This window comes from Onthophagus taurus, chromosome 2 (genome assembly GCF_036711975.1).
Source record: "Onthophagus taurus isolate NC chromosome 2, IU_Otau_3.0, whole genome shotgun sequence".
Taxonomy (NCBI): domain Eukaryota; kingdom Metazoa; phylum Arthropoda; class Insecta; order Coleoptera; family Scarabaeidae; genus Onthophagus; species Onthophagus taurus.
The window spans coordinates 25,625,553-25,647,067 of record NC_091967.1 but is presented as its reverse complement, the minus strand read 5'-3'; the positions used below and the strand labels follow the sequence as shown (position 1 = coordinate 25,647,067).

General features: G+C 33.7%; 1 protein-coding gene across 1 annotated transcript in view; it reads left to right on the top strand.

The window, feature by feature from the left end:
- The window catches only part of LOC139429080 (uncharacterized), a 516,749-nt gene that overhangs the window by 20,133 nt on the left and 475,101 nt on the right, over nt 1-21,515 (top strand). The window lies entirely within an intron of this gene.

The following is a 21,515-nucleotide window of genomic DNA, read 5'->3' as shown; positions in this document are numbered from 1 at the left end:
TTTGTTGATATTTTGAAAATAAAACTTTACATATGATAATCATCTTTCACTAGTTTTACATGAAATTGCCATTTATCTTGTAAAACTTGTAAAAACTTTAATATTTGTTATATATTATTTACAATTATTATGATATATATTGTAATGTTTTTCCAAATGGACCGCAAATAGTCCCTCTTCTTTTGAAAAGAATTATTTTAATGAAAACAACATTACTAAATTTTATAATAATTTGTTTTTTTATTAAATTGAAAAAAATTTAAATATTTAAACAGAATTGTCGAATTATCTCAGGGTTAAGGGGCAGGTTCTGGTAATACTGTCAAGACAAACATGTGCACAACTTAAGGTGCAATCAAATTGAGATGTTGTCGACAAAATTAACAAAATATACTGGTTATATAAACAAATATTCTAAATTAGTTGATTCGAAGTAATATTTATCAACTCAGATATGTATAACAACTCGTCAAATATTAAATTAATTAGGAAATTGTAATAGTAATCTCAAAATTTATATTGAATTTATCAAGAACTTCTCTTATTGAAGGTAAGAAGAGTTTTTTTTCTTTAAAAAATGTATCAACAAAAACAATAAATTATAAAAAAAATAACTTAGCCAGTTTGTTTCTATGGGAACCTTGGAGGTCAAACTCAGAATAATATTTTCTTCGTAACAGGATTCAGGATTGGGAACCAATTTTTCTCTTCACTAGTGATGATGGTTTCTACCAGGAACGGAACCAATTGCTTTACTTGATCAGGAGCAAATTTAATCGTTTCTTCGAAATTATTGAACAGGAACGGATATTCTTCTTTAATAGGAACAGGATGAATTGTTTTTTCAGAGTTGAACAGGAACGGATATAGTTTTTTTAACTCGTTGACACGTTGATTTAATTAATTTTCAACAGAGCAAAAAAATGTGTGTGTTTCTTTAGACAACAGGAAGCACACTCTTTTTGTTAATAAATTCCGTTTTTCGGATGTTAAATTTCCAAATAACCTCTCCTGATTGGTTAAATTTATGGATTTGGAATTTGTGTCTTAGTTTTTTCAATGTAGCCAACTTTGACATTTGAAATGTCTCTAATTCAATTTGTCAAATAATTATTTAAATTTTTAAAATTTTTTATAATTATGCGTGATATTTCGTAATTTTGATGCTCTTTTAAATCAATTTTCAAATATCCATTCATTTTCTTCTGATCTCAACGATAAATTTTCCAATATGTTCAAATTAATTTTGTAAATTTTCATCCAAATTTCATTATTCCATACAAATATTGGTTATTTTCTTTGTTAACCAAGTTAAGTTTATCGTTCTAAATAGGTTTGATCCGGGTAGATAAAGATTTAAATAAATAATTTTGAAAAATTTAAATTGAGGTTATCTGGTATCGAATCTTTAAAATTACTTCGCATCGACTTTACAAGTGATAATTTATGATTAGAACATTAAAGAACAATAAAATGTACCGAAATTCACTATCATATAGTATCTAACATTATTTTATAATTGTTTAAAAAAAAACTCTTCTGCGATGAATACGATAATCAAACAAGCCTAAATTACTGGTAATGTTATTATTACAATATATATATAAGATATATATAAGATTATGATATATATAATTATATATAAGATATATCTTATATATATATATACAGGGTGATTTATAACATACGGAGCAGACTAAAAGAGTAGGTACTGGAGGTAAAACTGAAGAGATTTTCTTAATAATGTTTTGTTAAAAACTTAATAGTTACAGATATCGCATGTTAATTTTTTAAATAATTTAACGTCCATTTTGGAGAACCGCTGATATTCAGTAAAGAATAATTAAAATACTTGTCCGTTGCTAAGTAACCAAATCAACTGGATTGGCCGCAATAAAAACATGGTATCAGCGGTTCTCAATAAACAAACACCACCGTTTGAGCGTTTTAACAAATTTTTAAATAGCCGTAACTGTTATGTTATAAAGATTTTATTATTTTTATTAATTATGCATTGTTTAAGTAACCCCGAAATATTCGCAGTTTGAATTTAAGCGTAGTGTAATACCGTATATGGTAAGAAATGCTCGGCCATTACTTCAACTTTAACGTTCTATATCTTTGTGATTATTAAGTTGTGGTCAAAATTTTATTAGAAAAATATCTTCAATTTGGCTCCTAGTACCTACCCTTTTAGTCTGCTCCGTATGTTATAAATCACCCTGTATATCTATATATATCTTATATATATTATATCTATATATATCTTATATATATTATATCTTATGATATATATATATAAGATTTTATTTAAAGAATATAAAAAAACTCACTCTGTAGAGATCGAGTTGTAAAATAAAACTTACTAATCAAAGGGTTAACCAGAGTTAACCAGCGCCTGGAGAGCGCCTTGACTGTCTGAGAAAAGTCGTACTGTCATGTTCTTCACCCCTCTCTCAAGAAGGATAGAAGGAGAGCACCCATGTAATAGCAAATACTTCCGTCTTTAATACAGTACAGTACGTACCCAGGCTGTAAGCTTACTTAATTCGAGGTGTCTGGCAGTATACTCCTGCTCCGATCCCGTTCAGCGTTTTTGATCCATATGTGAACATGCAAATATCTGCCTGAACCAGAGAATTTTCATTTTCGATCCAGGACTGCCACTCAGGCAGTACAATCTGGTATCGAGCATTAATCATTGATAGTGATCCCGCCAAATCTGACGGCATTGATAGCACAGTATCAGTGCTTATCATGTCTTCCGCAGCCCATTGGTAGGACATGTCGGAACAGTTTTGAGCATATTGCTTAAATCTGTAAATGGTAGTTGTAATGTATTATAATACATATTATTTTGGGTTAAAAATAGTGCAGGCACGTGAAGCGCAACATGTTTTGTAAAAGAACAAGTAAACTGGTTTTCATAAAGTGTAGCACGTAAAAGTAACAATGTCTTTAAATGGCCACACTCTTTTAGTGCACATATCTTTGGTAATTATAATAAGTTAAATAAGTGTAATACACAACAAATTGGCGACGAGGACGACTACCTACGGAGTTCAATTGGAATTTAAACCAAAAATTCATGATTGGCACGTGTTCTATAAACGGTTACAGCAATTTTTTATTGCTAACGATGTGAATACGGAAAATATAAAAAGGGCAATCCTATTAAATAGTTTATCAGAAGAAGCATATAAATTAATAATAAATTTGTGTACACCTGAAACACCGGAAAATACCAAACGCGCAAAAAAATTCCGAGTCTTTACAAGAATGGTCTGTCCGAATTAAGGAGGCAGCAACGTTTTGTGATTTTGGAACTAGCCTACGTGACAAATTTATTACGGGATTAGAGCCGGGGAAAATAATGGATCGGCTATTTTCAGAAAATAATACCCTAACATTTGCTAAAGCAATTTGAAATAGCCGAAACCATGCAAAGTGGTCAGTTAAGTTACGGCATACATATGGAATCTATATCAGCTCCAGGAATAAAAGAAGAACCCATTCATAAGTTAAAAACATCAAGAAGACCGGATCCAGAAAAAGTGAAATGGACCAAAAAGGATGGATGGATGGACGTGGTCGCATCATACGTCACGAAATAAAACTTGTTATCGTTGTGGTAAGTCGAACCACACAGCTGAAAGATGTCGATATAAAAACTCTTGTAATTTTTGTGGAAAAACGGGTCATTTGAGTAATGTTTGTAAAAATAAACCCCAAAAGCGCACGTCATTTTTGCGCAATTTAGACGATAATTCCCAAATACCAATGTTTAAATTAGATTCAAACAAATGTGAACCTTTAAAATTACAAATAAAAATAAATTCAATAAGTTTATCGGTCGAAGTTGATTCGGGAGCGGGATCATGCGTAATGTCCTATAATTTATACTTCTCAATGTTTAAATATGTTGTTGAATTTTGTTTCTTATAACGGCAATAAAGTTTTTCCTTAAGGAAAAATTAAAGTTAATGTAAATTTCAATAATAAAGAAAAGTATTTAGATTTTTATATAATTAAGAATGGTGGTGCTCCATTAGTAGGGAAAGATTTTATGTCTGCGTTTAAGCTAGTACTACAATCATTGAATTATTTTCATAATAACAATATGTTAGAATATTTGCGAGAAAAATACCCAAGTGTATTTTCTGATACGTTAGGAGCTTTTAATAAATCTAAATTGGAAGTTAAAATAAAAGAACGTACAATACCGAAATGTTTCAAAACTAGATCAGTACCATATTTTATCACGTTATAATATATATTACGTATTATATATTATTTTTTCTATCACGTTAAACAAACTGGTATAATGGATCTTAACTTGAATTTCAACCTAATCACCATATTTTATGATTAGTAAGGTTAATGATGAATTGAATAGACTAGTACAAGCAGGAATATTAACCCCAGTATAAGTTTGCGAGTGGGCTACACCTATAGTTCCAATATTAAAATTTGATAATACGGTACGTATTTGCGGGGACTATAAAGTTACTGTTAATCCCCATATTTTGGTTGGTAAATTTCCTCTACCTCGCATCGATTATCTGTTTACAAAAATTCTCAAAACTTGATCTTAGTCACGCTTACCAACAAATATTGTTGACTGAAGAATCAAAAAAGTTAACTACAATAGTCACACAAAAAGGGTTATTTATATATAATAGATTACTGTATGGAATTAGTTCTGCACCTGCTCAATTTCAATGAATTATAGATCAGATATTAGCAAACCATGAAGGTGTTTGGGCATCTTTAGATGATATATTAATAACAGGTAGAACGGACGAAGAACATTTAGCAAATTTAGAAAAAGTTTTAAAGATTTTACAAGATTGTGGCCTAACTATAAAAAAAGAAAAATGTATTTTTTTTGAGAAGGAAGTGGCTTATTTAGGATTAATTATAAATAAAGAGGGATTACACAAATCTCCTGATAAGATTGATGCAATTCGTAGAATTCCAATTCCAAAGAACGTTACACAATTGCGTTCATTTCTAGGATGTGTAAATTATTATAATAAATTTATACCAAATATTTCAAGTATTTTGAGCCCACTATATAATTTAATAAAAAAAGATGTTAATGGATTTGGAGTAAAAATTGTCAGAAAGCGTTTGATATGATACGTGATTGTTTGATATCCGAAGAAAGTTTAGCTCACTATCTGAATATAGTGCTGAATTTAACTGTTGATGCATCAGAATACGGACTGGGAGCAGTTCTTTCGCACAGTTAACTTTATCAAGTAGCGAAAAAGGTTACTCTCAATTATATAAGGAAGCAACTGCGATTGTATTTGGAGTAAAAAAATTGTATGAACATTTATATGGTCGAAAATTTAATTTACTCTGTGACCATAAACCCTAGACATCAATTTTTAGGCCAAAACGAGCATTACCGCAAATGACAGCAAACCGATTGCAGCGATATGTCTTATTTCTGTCAGGTTTTGATTTTAATATTAAATATATTAAATCGGTAGAAAATATACCGGATTTTCTGTCCAGACTTCTATTAAGAGATGTTCAAGGCAACCATAATGATGAAAGTTTTAATAATTTGCATTATATTTGCAGTAATACAGATGTTACCTTAGATTATAATTTAATTTTGAATGAAACAGTAAAAGATACTGTATTAAAAAAAGTATTTAATTTTGTTAAGTTTGGATGGCCTAAGAAAGTAAAAGATAATGAACTTTTGCCATTTTTCAAATAAAGAGAAAAAATTAATATAGAGAATAAATTACTACTTTTTGGCGGAAGAATAATTATACCAAAATCTTTAAGGTCCTCAATTCTATCAGAGTTACATAAATGCCACATGGGAATGGTTAAAACAAAATCATTAACGTCGTTCTTATGTTTCGTGGCCTACATTTAATAAAAACATAGAAACCTTAATTAAAAATTGCGAGATATGCCAAACAACTCGGAAAAACCCTCCCAAATCAAAACTAAATTACTGGTCTATTCCTGAAAATGTTTGGGATCACATTGATTTTTGTGGTCCAATATTAAATAAGTATTTCTTTCTTGCGACCGATGCTCTGTCAAAATGGTTACATGTATCCAAAATGTCTTCTATAACATCGGAAAACACTATAAAGGAATTAAGAAAATTGTTCGCAAATTTTGGTATACCAAGGATTATAGTTTCCGATAATGGCACTCAACTTACTAGTAGCGAAATAGAAAGTTTCTATAAATTAAATAATATAAAACATATTACAAGTCCGCCATATCACCTTGCTTCAAATGGTGCTGCTGAAAATAGCGTTAAAACGGTGAAATATTTCTTACTTAAGCAACTAAGTACTTGTAAAACTTTTAATGAACAGAGTACAACCTAACGAACTTTTTATTTACCTATTGAATCACTAAACACTGTACTACCGGTGAATCTCCGTTTGATTTATTAAAACCATATAATGTTGAAAATGATGATACAAAATTTAGTGAAATAAAGAATAATATTAAAAAGAAACAATTCATTGGTAGGAGATATCATAAGGGAAATAGAAAATGTCAATTTTTACCTGGTCAAAATGTTCTAGTTAAAGATTATAGGTTTTTAAAAGCGCGTTGGTCACCAGCAATAATGTTAAATGCCTTAGGCCTAAATGTATATAAGATAAAATTATTAAATTGTAATATAATTTGGAAACGCTACGTTAACCAAATACTAGACAATGAAATTGTAAATGAGGTTAAACCAAATGAGGAAAAAACGACGCCACCATGTCATCGGCCTATTCGCCGCAGGTTGCCGCCAAAACGTTTGATTTACGAATGAATTTTTATTATTTTTTTTATTAATTAAGGGTGGAGGTGTGTAGTGTATTATAATATACATTATTTTGGGTTAAAAATAGCGCAGGCACGTGAAGCGCAACATGTTTTGTAAAAGTACAAGTAAACTGGTGTTCATTAAAGTGTAGTACGTAAAAGCAACAATGTCTTTAAATGGCCACTCCTTTTTAGTGCACATATCTTTGATAACTATAATAAGTTAAATAAGTGTAATACACAGTAGTTCTAGCCACTTTCTCTATATGCAAATACAGAGGAGATAGGCCAAGCAGAACCTCCATTGCTAGAGTTGGCGTTGTGCTTATTGCACCAGAGATTGCTACTACTACTCGTTGAAATTTGTGAAAGTTTACTGATAATTGAAGTCTGTCGGACTTTCTTATACCAAGCTGCTGCTCCGTATGTGATCAAAGGTCTAGCCACAGTCACATAGAGCCAGTATAGTCTTTCAGGAGTAAGACCCCAATTTTTTCTACAAAGACTGTGGCAAGTCCACAAAGATAGTCTAGCTTTGTGCAAAACTCCCTGCAAATGTCCATTCCATGAGAGGGTTTTGTCTAGGATTGCACCTAGATATTTGACTTCCTTTGAGAAAGGAATTTCTTCACCTTGGATAATCTGAGTGTTATTGCAAGAGTAAATTGCATGATTTCCGTAGTTTATTACCAATTAGAAGTATCATTTTATCTTCGAGCCGTATTTAAATTACCGAATCGAGAATCCGAAAGAAGATTTCCGTCATTTATTAATCACGATTGGGTAAAAAATAATAAAGACCTTATTCAAATTCCTCTCCTACTTATAAAACCGCAGAAAAGAAAATTGAGGCGTGACGGTGTACCGACAATACAAAGTAAAATTTCAAGATTTTCAAGAAATAGTTGGATTTTTTTACGGGCGATAAAATGATAAATATCAAAGGCTCAGTTGCGTTCTGATATTTCTTGTTCATAAACGAATTTATACCATGTTTTCTTATTTTCAACCAATCATTTAGTTTCTTGCCCCGTAGGTTAGTATCACCCCTTCCAGATTTGCTTTGTTCTTCCCTTCCTTCTTCTTTCTTACATTATTTGATCAACTTATTTGTCGTTTTCTACTTTAGTTTTCTTTCTTATATTGCCTTTTCTGATCTTATCTATCTTTGTCACCACCTCAACTCTCCTCAGATATTTCATCTCACTAGTCCGTAGTTTGCTCTTTTTGTTCTCTTATTTGTAAGTATCCCCTTCTCACATCCAAAGATAAGTATTGGTTTATTTATTACTTTGTATGTAACGTTGTTTATCTCCATCGATATCTCTATTTCCTTTTTCATATTTTCTGTAACGTTCTATTTCTACTCCTAGGTCACCATTCATTTTCATCAATTCCTCTTCTATCACCATAACTTTTCTTTTGTTTTTATTCATTCTTTTTTTCAAATTCCTTCTGTGTAAATTCCATTTATCTAGTTTGACTTGTCTAATTCCTTCCATCCTCCAATTCCTACCACTTGCAAAACTATTAACACCTTTTACTACCATAATTTTCCCAGAAACTCTTTATTACAACTCATGATATGTTAGGCGATTTAATTAATTTAAATGATTTAAATAATGAATCAACTTCTCAATTTCATGTTTTCAATTGGAAGCGATCATCGAATGATGACAACAAAAGTGGTTATAAATACTATGAAACTTTTAACCAAACATGACGTCACACAATTACAACCACTTGAAAACGTAGCATTATTTCAAGATGAAATAAATACAAACCTATGTAACTTACCATATACTGATGGGGAAAATATAAATGTCGCAAATCTAAATACAACAATAGTCGATACAGTAAAAAAAGGCAGACTAGAAAAAGTGTCCCAAAAACAGAACAAACTTAACTGGTAACTTAACACAAATACCAGAGAATTTATGTGAAAGAAAGAAACTACCTCATAAAGGGTAGTCGAAAGAATAGTCGCAGGGATTTCGAAAGAATAGAGGCACAACAGACGTAATTTTCATTATTAAGCAGATTACAGAAAAATCTATAGAATTCAATAATCCCACCTTTTTCTACTTCGTCAACTTAACTAAGCTTACCTCGAACATGAAAATGTACCCGCACAGATAATACCACCCAAGACATTGAAGACATATATCTGTGAGTGAAGGAGTTAGACTAGGAGATGCCAAATGGGGACCCAAAATTATAACCTACTTTGCTATACTGATGACGCCGTTTTTTGGAAGAGACGACGAAGGTATTGAGACAGGGGTGCCCGCTTAGTCCCACACTATTTGCAATATATACGACGGACTTGGAAAAGAGACTTGTGAAGGGGCAAATGGGTGGGGTTGTGATAGGAGGAACAAAGATGCACGCCTTGGCGTATGCGGACGATTTGGTGGTTGTTGCTAGAGAGGCGGTGGAGATGAAGGATGAGGTCTCTGGAAAGATATTTTAAGGCGAAGGGGTTGGAGGTAAACGTCGAGAAAACAAAGATAATGAAGTTCTGCAAAGGGAGGAGAAGATAGAAGGAAGAATGGAGGTGACAGGGAAGAAAGATAGAGCAAGTGAAAGAGTACACGTACCTGGCATATGGGTTCGCGGAAAATAATAAAGTCGGGGTGCACGTGAGGGCGATGCCAAAAAGTGCGAACAGGATGATGGGACAGGTTTAGGGATGGGCGGAAAGAACTTTTGGGAGGGACGTGGGAAAAAGAAAGGTTACGTTTGATGGCTTGGTAAGGAGCACAATGATGCACGGCGCAGACGTATGGAAATGGAGAGTACAAGGATTGCTGGAGGATATGCAAAGACGGTATTGGAGATGGGTACTAGGGTTGGCAAGGGAGACTCCAGGGTATGTAGTGAGGGAGGAGGTTAAGGTGGATGCAGTAAGGGTGGAGGTTGGGAGAAGAGCAGTGAAGTATGAAGAAATGATAGAAGCAAGACCGCATTGCAGGATCCTGGGAGAGTGCTGGAGGCAAATTAAGGAGAGGAGGCTGATCTATGGGCAAAGAGACAGGGAAGCATATTATAGAAGAATGGAATATTTACTAACTGGGATCGAAAACAGAAGAGCGGAAAGAGGTGAAATGTGGAGAGAACTGAGAGGTAGGGACAGGGACATACAGAGACAGGAAAGAAGGTCACAGAAACGGGAAGGGAGATATAATGAAAGGTATGGGGAGATAGTGACAGAAGAACTGCCAAAGTATTTGTTGATGGAGGGGGGTGATGAAGAGAAGAGATTGGTGGCCAGATTCCGCTGTGGCAATGAGGAAAGGGGGAATAGGTACTGGGCGGACGATGTGGAGAGGTGGTGTAGTGAGCTAAGGGCGGAGGTAATGGACAGGAAGCAAAAGATGGATGAGGGAGGTATGGGGGCTAGGAGGCGAAGGTGTGGAAAGGGGGGAGGAGGGTAGAGGATCTGGAGGTATATATGTATATACAGGGTGTATGTAAATTGATGCGAAAGATTTTAAGGGGTGATTTTTCAACGAAAATTAAGGGAGTCTTTCATATAACTTTTTGGTCAAAACCACTTCTCCTCCAATTGTTTAAAATAAATGGTTATCACAGTTACTCATAGCTACTGCTATTTTTTATCATGTCAAGCAAATTTGAAGGAGTTAATCTTTAAAATAATTTTTCTCGAAAATTTTCTAATGCAACAAATATTAATATTGAAAATAAATTTTCAATAAAAAAAATCTGGAAAAAAATTTTAATCTTTAGACCCGTTTCAGGGATTTTTCCATAAACCATTCATAATGATTTTATCGCCTATATGCGTTACTTTATGGACAGACTGTTCTTACAGGGTAATTTATAACATATGGAGCAGACTAAAAGGGTAGGTACTAGAGGTAAAACTGAAGAGATTTTCTTAATAATGTTTTGTTAGAAACTTAATAGTTACATATGTATTACATATCTATATAGATATCGCATTTTAATTTTTTAAATAATTTAACGTCCATTTTTAAGAACCGCTGATATTCAGTAAAGAACAATTAAAATACTTGTCCGCTGCTAAGTAACAAAATCAACTGGATTGGCAGCAATGAAAACATGGTATCAGCTATTCTCAACAAACAAAGACCATCGTTTGAGCGTTTTAACAAATTTTAAATAGCCGTAACTGTTGTATTGCAAAGATTTTATTATTATTGTTAATCATGCGTTGATTAAGTAACCCCGAAATATTCGCAGTTTGAATTTAAACGTAGTGTAATACCGTATATGGTAGGAAATGCTCGGCCATTAATTCAACTTTAACGTTCTATACTTTGTGATTATTAAGTTGTGGTCAAAACATTATTAAGAAAATATCTTCAATTTGACTTCTAGTACCTACTCTTTTAGTCTGCTCCGTATGTTATAAATCACCCTGTATATTATATGTATTATATTAGGAAAGGGAAAATTGTAAATATAAAAACAATAGAACGCTTATTATATAATTGGAAGTAACGACCTGTAAATACCAGAGAAAGAAAATATACTAATAATATATGATGCCGAGACGACAGCAGAGACCACGAACACTAAGCAAAAGATGAGAATGATGGAAATGAAAGTTGGACAAAAACCAGAAAAAAAAATGGAAGGAACATGTAGAAAAAATAAGTAAGAAGAGAATGACAAGAATTTGTATGATCTCCCAAAAGGTGGGTTCAGAACAGGTTCTCTTCATCTGCGGAATAAAATACGAGGCTTGACAAACAGGGAATTGTCCCTAGTCCAATGTAGAAGAAGACGTTTCAGCGGTCATAAAAAGTAACGGCAGCTTGAAAGTTTTGGATCAGAAACTTTTCCAAAGACATAAATAAATACAGCTTTAAGAGACAAACACGGAATCATAACTAATAAAGAAGAAATTCTAAAAATAACACAATATACAGATGGTCTGTGGTATACTGATGCAAAATAAAATTTTAAATAAAAAAATAAGAATAAAATTTTATATTTACGCCAATTTTATAGTTTTTACAAGTTTTACAAATTTTAGCACAGAAACTTTGTTTTCGGAAAAAAGAGTTAAACGTAAATAAAGTTAATTTGACAATTACAAATTTTTTAAAGTCGCTTACACTTAAACACTTTTTAGTAATCATGCCAGAATTTACTAATCAAGAGATGCCGACATTATTTTTGCTTACGGCTTCTGCAATGGAAGCATTTTAGTAGCTGCCACAGAATCGAAATAAGAATTCAAAATATTGCACACGAGTTATGAATCACCCTGTATTTATGCAGAACTATATAGAGAACAAAATAAGAACACCGAAACAAATATACCTAAGTTTATGAACCAGGGCTCAGAAGAGATCTCAGAAATACCTACATACGAAATCGAAAAACGCACTCTCTGAAATGAAAAATAACAAATTCTCTAGGCAAGATAAGGTAACGCCATAAAAATAAAAGGAAATAACTACTAAATGTACTGATGCTGCTATTCAACGAATATTTGTCAATGGACACAACACCAGCACAATGGAAGAGTGCCTGTTATCTCATATATGTATAAACTCTTAATAGAATACAGAGACTCGCGTGTCTGTATGTTACAAGTGCGCTGCTATCAACCCCCACCGCGGCCATGGAATCATGTTAAATTTACCACTACTCAACCTACATATTCAAGAAGTGGCGTTGATAACCATGAAAAGACTACAATCAGTAGGAACTATGAAGGATGGGGACGCTGGCAGCAGTGAGATGATTATTAACTGGACTGAGCGTTCCGCATAGTTCCCGTGTAAAAAAGTGACGCCAATAGGTTAGGCAACCAACAGTGACCATTGTAGGCAAAAGCAACCGGCCACACGGCAAGGTTAATGCTATTGCGGGGCTGATAAATGCGCAAATAAGAAAAATACCCTTCTACTATGCAATTTTCTGATCTGCTGTACCTTTATCAGTGACAAAATGACAAAGTACCTGTTTATAAGCAAGTTCAAAATTTCGATGAAAATCATTTTTTTTTAATAATATTTTAATAATAACATTTTAAAACATTTTAATAATGTCATTTTAGATATTCACATGAAGCAACTTGCTCATACTTGTCTTATCATGCTATTTTAGTAAGAGCGCTTTATTATGGCGCGGGCCGGCTTTTGCCTACAATGGCAAATGTTGGTTTCATACCCTACTGGCATCAGTTTATTCGGCGAACACGCAGTCCAGTTGATAACCATGTCAATGGCTGGCAGCAATTCAACACTCTGGAGGGGAGCAGTGTTAGACACACCCCTACTCGAGTGTAAGACTGATCACAGACCAGCAAAATATGTTTTATCAAAGAAGTACCTCACCCAAGTCAGTCCCACAATAGTAGATGAACGCAGAACTTTTAAGATGTACACTGATGGTTCAAAAGGGCGAAATGGTGCAGGCGCGGGGGTATTCTCTCACGATCCTCGGATCCGCTTCTCGGAACATTTAGGGTCTAGCACCACCGTCATACATGCGGAACTAACTGCTATTAAACTTGCTGCTGACAGCATTGTTGAATCAAACAAGCGGGGTAAGTGTTTTACTATTTTTACAGACAGTAAACAATCTCCTTTAGCTTTAAGCAGAGTTATTATAATGTCTGCAATAGTAATGGATTGTCACAAAGCACTGGAGGAGGCCGCGAAATAGAATCGTGTCAGAATCCAGTGGATTAAGGGGCATTCTGGCTCCAAGGGTAATAACCACGCAGACAGGCTAGCCAAACGTGCTGCCGATAGAGCCCTGTGCACTCAAGCCGATAATTACCCCCTCTTTAGCTACTCATATCGAGTTAATCAAGCGCATTAACCACAAAAACTTTTTAAACTGGTGGGACCGTACCCCGGGCTGTCATCTCGCCAAGGAATTGTTAAAATATCCTTCAGCCGTAACAGCCCAGTTCTTCGTAGGGCTCGGTAAATGTGCCGTTCGCACTGTCACAGGTCTCCTCACGGGACACTGTAAGATAAATAAGCACCTTCAAAACATGAAGCTTGCTGACTCCCCTCTTTGTCGAGTCTGTGAACAGGATGACGAGACGGTTAAACACATCTTGTGTGATTGCGCCTCTCTGACCGACCTCAGAATGAGGACCTTCGGGGAGGAATGGCCAAGCACAGATGACATCAGGAATAAACCTCTAGGAGCTGTCCTAGCCTTTGGAAAATCCTTAGGCTGGTTGATGTAACCAGATTGTGTAATGGGAAGATGCACAAGGGTCACAATGGGGCCTAAGTGTGGCGTGCGGTTTCGCATGCACTCCCCAATCCATACATATGTACATACATACATGGCACAAACAATCACCTTCCACACTCTAAAAGGTCTAATCGAGAAATCGATCGAATACAATAAACATTAAGTTAACAATAACATTTAATAAATAGTCTTAGTATTCGTCAACTACGAAAAGACATTCGATACTATCAACCAGCAGGAAATATTGATATCCATAGTTGACTCTCGTATAAATTATCGATACATCACAACGATCAAACATGTAACATAACAGAATAAATTCTGCTGTGAGACTCAGTCACATTTACTCGTCATGAAATTTTCCATAAAAATGAATTGTGATTAATGCTGATGAGTTGACAGAAATATCGAGTTACAATTTATTTGGATTTTTTTGGTGTAAACTCATATCATCTTCTAAAGGGTTTTCAACGTCAATGTTCAAAAACCTTTAGTTCTCTTCGTTTCCATGATCGGTGGAATTGCTTTTTTGGCAAACTTAGTTTTATTAATAAAATTAAATTCTTACCTGCAAAGTACTTTACCCCCAACCACGCTAAAAATACCATTAAAGTATGATGATATAAATGTAAAGCAGTAACTTGAGAATATTTTTTTCGTAACGTGAAAAACACAGTATCTAGAAGTTCACTTATTTTTGAGAGAAAATATATATGACATATCCCTACTAAATATTGGTTCCGCGGGTTGATTGAGTAATCGACAGGAGCACATCTTAAGTCATACTCATATATCCACATTTCCCCTGCCTTAAAATATAATGTTGTGAGTTAATTAATATTTTTTTCAAAGCCTTACCTTTATAAAAAAATATAAACTGAGAAAGATTTGACAGAGATTATATACAATTAACGTTTTTCTTAATTGAAATGGTTTTCTATTCTTCATGAAATGTGGACCGGCCCTTAGACAAAACCATAAATAAACTGCTAGCAAAGTTAACAATTTGAAAGGTGACGAAATAAATAGGAAATTGTTGCTTCGTGGATCTACAGAAAGAAATAATGCAGTTGTAGAAAAATAGTAATAATAATGATTTTCATTGAAAATATATTACCTGCCAATTCATAATTGAATTTCTTATATAATTCTAAAATCATGGTTATGTGAGTGTTTGGTACTATGCAATTCTATTTGTTCATTTACGAAATTATCCTTATATACAGAATTAAATTTTCGTATAATATAGGTCAATAGATCACTGCATGCGCAGGTCGTAAAGAACTGCCTAATCATTTCATAAATATAAATGTTATATTCAAATTATTCGATTTGCGGATTCTATTTAAAAACGAGCGAAAGAAAATATCCTGTATAAATATTCATATTTGAAAATTTATTTTTTCATTTTTGAATTAAGTTGTACAATATTACATTTTTCATAACAATGTTATGGAATTAAACACCTGACTTAACAATTTTCAATTTAACTTTCATTTGTTTGTATAGGTCACAGTATCGCCTATAATTTATGGATGACTTAAAATCTATAAACCAGACCAGGTACTCCCTGGCAGAGCTGTAATTCTCCAACGTACCAGTTGGCGGAGCTTTTACAAGTAAAACAGAATCACATGTCATAGATTCTACACATTTTGTGGAATTAATCAAAAGTATAAAGTTAAATCTCTAGGATATCCTGGTAAGTTTTGGAATCTCTGGTTACTAGAGTGGCAGTCAAAGATACCGTGGATGATCTTTGCCAGAGACATATTCCGGGGGCTTGCTGAAGTATGTTCCCGGGCTAAGTATGTTCTTTCTGATCTGACAGCATGAAAAAAAGCGTCTCCATGGGATCCTAGAACACCTGAAGTCTCAACACACCATGACTAAATTTACTATGGAAAAGGAAGCTGTAAAACAGTTCGTGAATATTTCAGTCATTAGGAAGATAGATGGGAGCATGGAATTAAAAGTGTATCGGAAGAAGACACAAACAAACAGGTCCCTATAAGCTTTGTTCTATCTCCATCCACAACAGAAGAGGTTAGTGATCCAAGCCTTTTTTCCTACGAGCAGAAAGAATATGGAAAAGAAGAAAGGTTTCTGAAAATGTACTCTAAATGACGTAAGCAGAAGGAAGACACGGTAAGTATTGTACCCTTATGTTTCAGGTATGACGGTACCACCAGCAAAATTCGGAACGTTCTTCCGATATCTAAAGACAAACGCAGCCACAAACAGCGGTCGCAGAGTATTGCCACAAAAAGGACAAGCATGCCATAGATTTCAATACGACCAATGAACTAGCCAAAACCGGAAATTACTACCAAGGGATGACAACAGCGGTAATCAGCAAACACCGGATGTGAAAGCTTTCGCACTTATACACCATTTTTCCAAAATGTTATAAAAGTTATGTTTTGCTTAACTCATATGTCACGAAACATTAACCTTAAGAAATCAGCGGTCTTTTTTTATTAGTTCTGTCTTAAATTTTGTTGGGTTTAGCGGTAATGCTATATCATTGATTTCCAATTATTTGTGCAATAGATACCAAAAAGTTAAGATAAACAACTCTATATCTGAATATCGGAGGGCGTCGGCGGGTGTGCCGTAGGGTTCTATATTGGGGCCACTTTTGTTTTCGTTGTATACATCCAAGTTTTCAAATAGTTTGAAACACTGTAGCTGTCATTTTTACGCAGATGATACCCGATTATACCTGAGATTTGCTCCCAATGATGTGTCACTGGCTGAAACTATTTTAACACGGGAAATTAGGAACTTAGTGGAAGTATCGTCTGGATAGCGCTTCAGTAAGTCGTGTACAGCGGGTACAGAATGCTTGTTTCAGGCTTGTATACGGTTTAAAACGGTATGATCATGTGTCTCATAAGTTGATAGATGCTGGTTGGTTGAATATGTCCAACAGAAGAAAGTTGCATTTGTTATCATTTTACCATAAGCTTCTCATGTTGAAGAAGCCCCCGTATCTACACAACAAAATATCATTCAGGACAGATGTTCATAATATCAATATTAGAAATAGAGGTATTATCAGACGAAATTTATTGCAACATGTTTCTGATTTCATTAAATTCCTACTGAATGTCTTCAGAAAGTAGCTTTTCCTAAATCATCTTCAGATGATGTTGCCACAGAAGCATTATCAGTAGAATGAGACAAGATTTTTTCCAGCAAATGTCAAATTTTGCTAGGTGTGAAGTAATTTGCACTGGCCTTCAAGATCGCCTGATTTAACCATTCCAGACTTCATTTTGAGGTTGTTAATAAACATTAGGCTCTTGAAGCAAAATAGAGAAAAAAAATAGAGGTATTATTACACCTCCTAAACACGAGACCTCATTATTTGAACGATCCTTCACTTATTGCCTCCCTAAATATTATAATCCGCTACCAGGCTCTCTGAAATCTCTAAATTTGAATGCGTTTAAGAAGAAACTGCGACAAATGTTAATGCATGAACAATCTGGCGTATAGTTGCTGAGTTTATTATTTACATTTTTCTTTTGTTCTATTTTATAAATATTTTTATTTTTTTTTTGTTTGTAAGGTTGAGTGGTAGAGAGGAACTTGATTCCTAACTCCGCCCTACGTATTGCTTTTGTATAATTATTTTGTCATTATTTTTGATTAATAAAACCATATTATTATTATTATTATTGTAGGCATGTAATGAAGAATCAACTTACAGAGTTTCTGAAAGTGCCATCTGGAGAATTTGACAACATTGTGCAAATGATGTTTTGTAAACTTTGAATATCTTTTGCATAAATATCGCCAAGTATTTCAAAACAGGATACTAAACTTCGAGAGTCAATGCCGACCAATCGCGATTCACTCTTTAAAATTCATGGCAACAGGAGGTAGTTATAGCAGTTGGCACTATTTGCTCAAAATATCAAATTAGATAATATTTCACATAGTTCTTAAAGTGTGTTTGGCGCTCAATGATTCTTTGAAAGATTTAATCAAGGTAGGTAAATATAAAACATTATTTCGTATTGAAACATTCTATTTAAGTACTACCTATTCGTTTAAGTACACTGAATTACAGGCTGCAGCCAAAATGTAATGTAGTTTACCAAAACTAGACATTCCTGTGAAATAGTGAAAATTGTTTTAATTTAATAAATTGCCGTATACACTACATCCGTCGTCACACGCGTCTTTAATTTTACTATTGAATACCTCAATGAGTGTAGTGAATGTAGTGTCCATTTTATTCCTAAGATCCTGTAATTCTGGAGAGTTGCTTGACCGGCGTTTTAATACTCTTTGCCAACCTAACCAGACTACATCTGTGTATTTTAATTACAAAGATGGATACAGTGTTGTACAATTAGCTCTTGTAGATCATGATTATTGATTTATATACGAATTAGTAAGGATGGTGTATTAAACCAAAAATGATTTGGTAAAAAAACGCTAACAAAAAGTATAAATCTGCCTACCCCCTGGTTAATCCCAGATAGCGATGTTTCTCTTCTATGGATTTCTTGGTAACGGGAGATTTAAAGTGAGCGAACATATTATGAAATCCTTTCCTGGACAGCATGCCTTGTTCCCCTAAAAGAACAATCAACCAAGAACTGTCTAAATCTCGGGTGGTGATTGAAAACAGTTAAAGTACAGCATAATGAAAACATATTATGTTTTGTTGCGCAAGTTTTTAAGGAACAGTAAAACATCTCAAAGCATATGCGTTCCTACAGGTTTATGTGACATATGTTAATGGAAAATTGGTTCATGCCGGAAATGTACCATTTTGGTCGTATGTGTAGAATAACTCACCTAAGCAAGAGACAATTTTATGGACTACTTACATAATAGGTATTTACAACGCTTTTACATGTCTGATTTAATAGAAATACTTCGCATCGTAACCGATCCACATATGTGCGATTTAAAATTCACATAAAACATAATACATAAAGGCACAGATTGATAAAGATCACATACAGAAAACCGCGAACAAGGCCGAGTGATATCCAGGGATTTGAAAACCATATTAAAAAGACCCTTCTAAACCAACAAGCTAAGACACCGAGCTAAGAGTAATTAGGCGTGACGTCAGAAACTATCGCAGTCAGCTAATCCAAGAAACTATAGAAAAGAACAGAAGTATGAAAGTATTGTGTAACTCTCTAGTTCAGGGCAAATCCGAAATAATAAAACTGAGAAACATATTACTTCAAATAGAGAGGATATCTTAATTTTTTATCTTAAATATTGTGAAACAGTTCTACCACATTTATTTTTATTATTTAAATGCCATGATCAGAAATGTGTAAATTTTGACACTATTACAAAGAACTGGGCTTCGCAAATCAAGAATCTAAAACAACCATGAAAACTAATAAAGCACCCATGAAAGTGGATGAAGTCGTCGAAGCAATAAAATCTGGAGGCGATCACCTTGTATAGAAAATAAGTTTGAAAAGCGTCAGTTATGCCTACTGTCAAGCAGTATACCAGATAAATGACATTAGGAATCATGAAAACTACCGCCCGACAACTCTCAATAGTCACCTTTACAAACTATTCTCACAATAATAACATTAGAAAGAAAATGAACTTATGCTCTACCAGCTAAAAGAACAAGCAACATTCCGAACTAAGTTGGGAACAAACGACCATCTGCAAAATATAAAGAGCGTTTAAGAGAAAGCTAATTATTCTATTTATATGTTTTTATAATGTTACATCTACAATATCAGCTATCATGTCAGTTAAACCATATGAAGTTAGCAATCACGTTAAAATCAGAAGAGGTATACTATACAGCTCAAAATATTGATAATCATTTTGGAGTACGACTTTGAGAAACTTGATTGTGATACAAGTGAAATAAATATAGATGCCGCTAACCTTAACAGCTGATAATTTAGACAAAACAAAAGATATGCTCCAGGAATTGACCTGGAGACTCCTGTCTTGAAAAGAGCGGCCAGAAATTGGAAACAGGAAGGTCAAAACAAGGAAACGATTCGTCCATGGATTTCGTCCATGGCAGCATCTTTCTTAATTTCCACTTCTGAATTGTTTTGGGCGTCATCAAATATTGATTCCGAGTATGTGTTGAATAACAATGGCGCAATGTCTCATTATCCACTCGAACTTTCGCGGTTTGATTACAATACAATTTAGCAATTAGATGAAGATCGTCCGCATTCACTCCCACTTATCTAGAAGATCTCTGGAAGCGTTGTACGCTGTCGAAGGCTTTTCTGTAATCTTCGTCATAACTCCCTTTGTCCTGTTATATTTTCAGCTCCTCCTGATATAGAGCATTATAAATTCCAACATTTCTGTTCCTATCAAATATTTATACATAGTATCGTTTGCTTTGTTTAAAAAAATATACGGCTAGATGAAAATAACTAAAAATGCTTACATGATCAATCCCGCAAGGGAACGGAGATCCGCAGAAACATACTGCTCACCATCAAAGACTGACACACACTAAAGTTAATTTTCTAGTCAGATGATGTCAGCGTTACTCATAAAAATATACCTAACGCCATCATTCGATATAATGATGAATATGTAAACCATTTTAGAATACATTACTAACCCCACTCGGTTGAATGCCTAAGTTTCAGTGTTGTAAAATTATCTATGAGTTGATAATCAACCGAATATTGTATTGCTCTCTTGCTGTTTTGTTCTTAGATGCGTCAATATTGAGAAAAATACAAAAAATATGAAAATTTGAAGAATTTGTTGTTTTTCGGAGCTTGCTATAAGAATACTTTTATAACAAAAATTGTTGCAAATTTGATTGTTAACAATATTTCTCTTTGCACCTCAGCTCTTAAATGCATCAATATCGAGAAAAGTACGAAAATATGAAAATTTTATGAATTTGTTGCTTTTTCAAGTGATTAAAGGTAACCCTTAGGAATCGCAGTATGTTACAAAAAATAGTTTAGTACAAAAGTAGTAGCAAATTTTATTGTTAACAATATTGCTCTCTTGCACTTTTGCTGTTACATACGTCAATATCGAAGTAGATACGAAAATATGAAAATTTGATGAATTTGCTGCTTTTTCAAGTGATTAAAGGTAACCCATAGGAATCGCAGTATATTATAAAAAAAAATTTAATACAAAAGTAGTAGGAAATTTTATTGTTAACAATATTGCTCTCTTACACTTTTGCTCTTAGATACGTCAATATCGAGATAGATACGAAAATATAAAAATTTGATGAATTTGTTGCTTTTTCAAGTGATTAAAGGTAACCCTTAGGAATCGCAGTATGTTACAAAAAAAAATTTAGTACAAAAGTAGTAGCAAATTTTATTGTTAACAATATTGCTCTCTTGCACTTTTGCTCTTAGATACGTCAATATCGAGATAGATACGAAAATATAAAAATTTTATGAATTTGTTGCTTTTTCAAGTGATTAAAGGTAGCCCTTAGGAATCGCAGTATGTTACAAAAAATATTTTAGTACAAA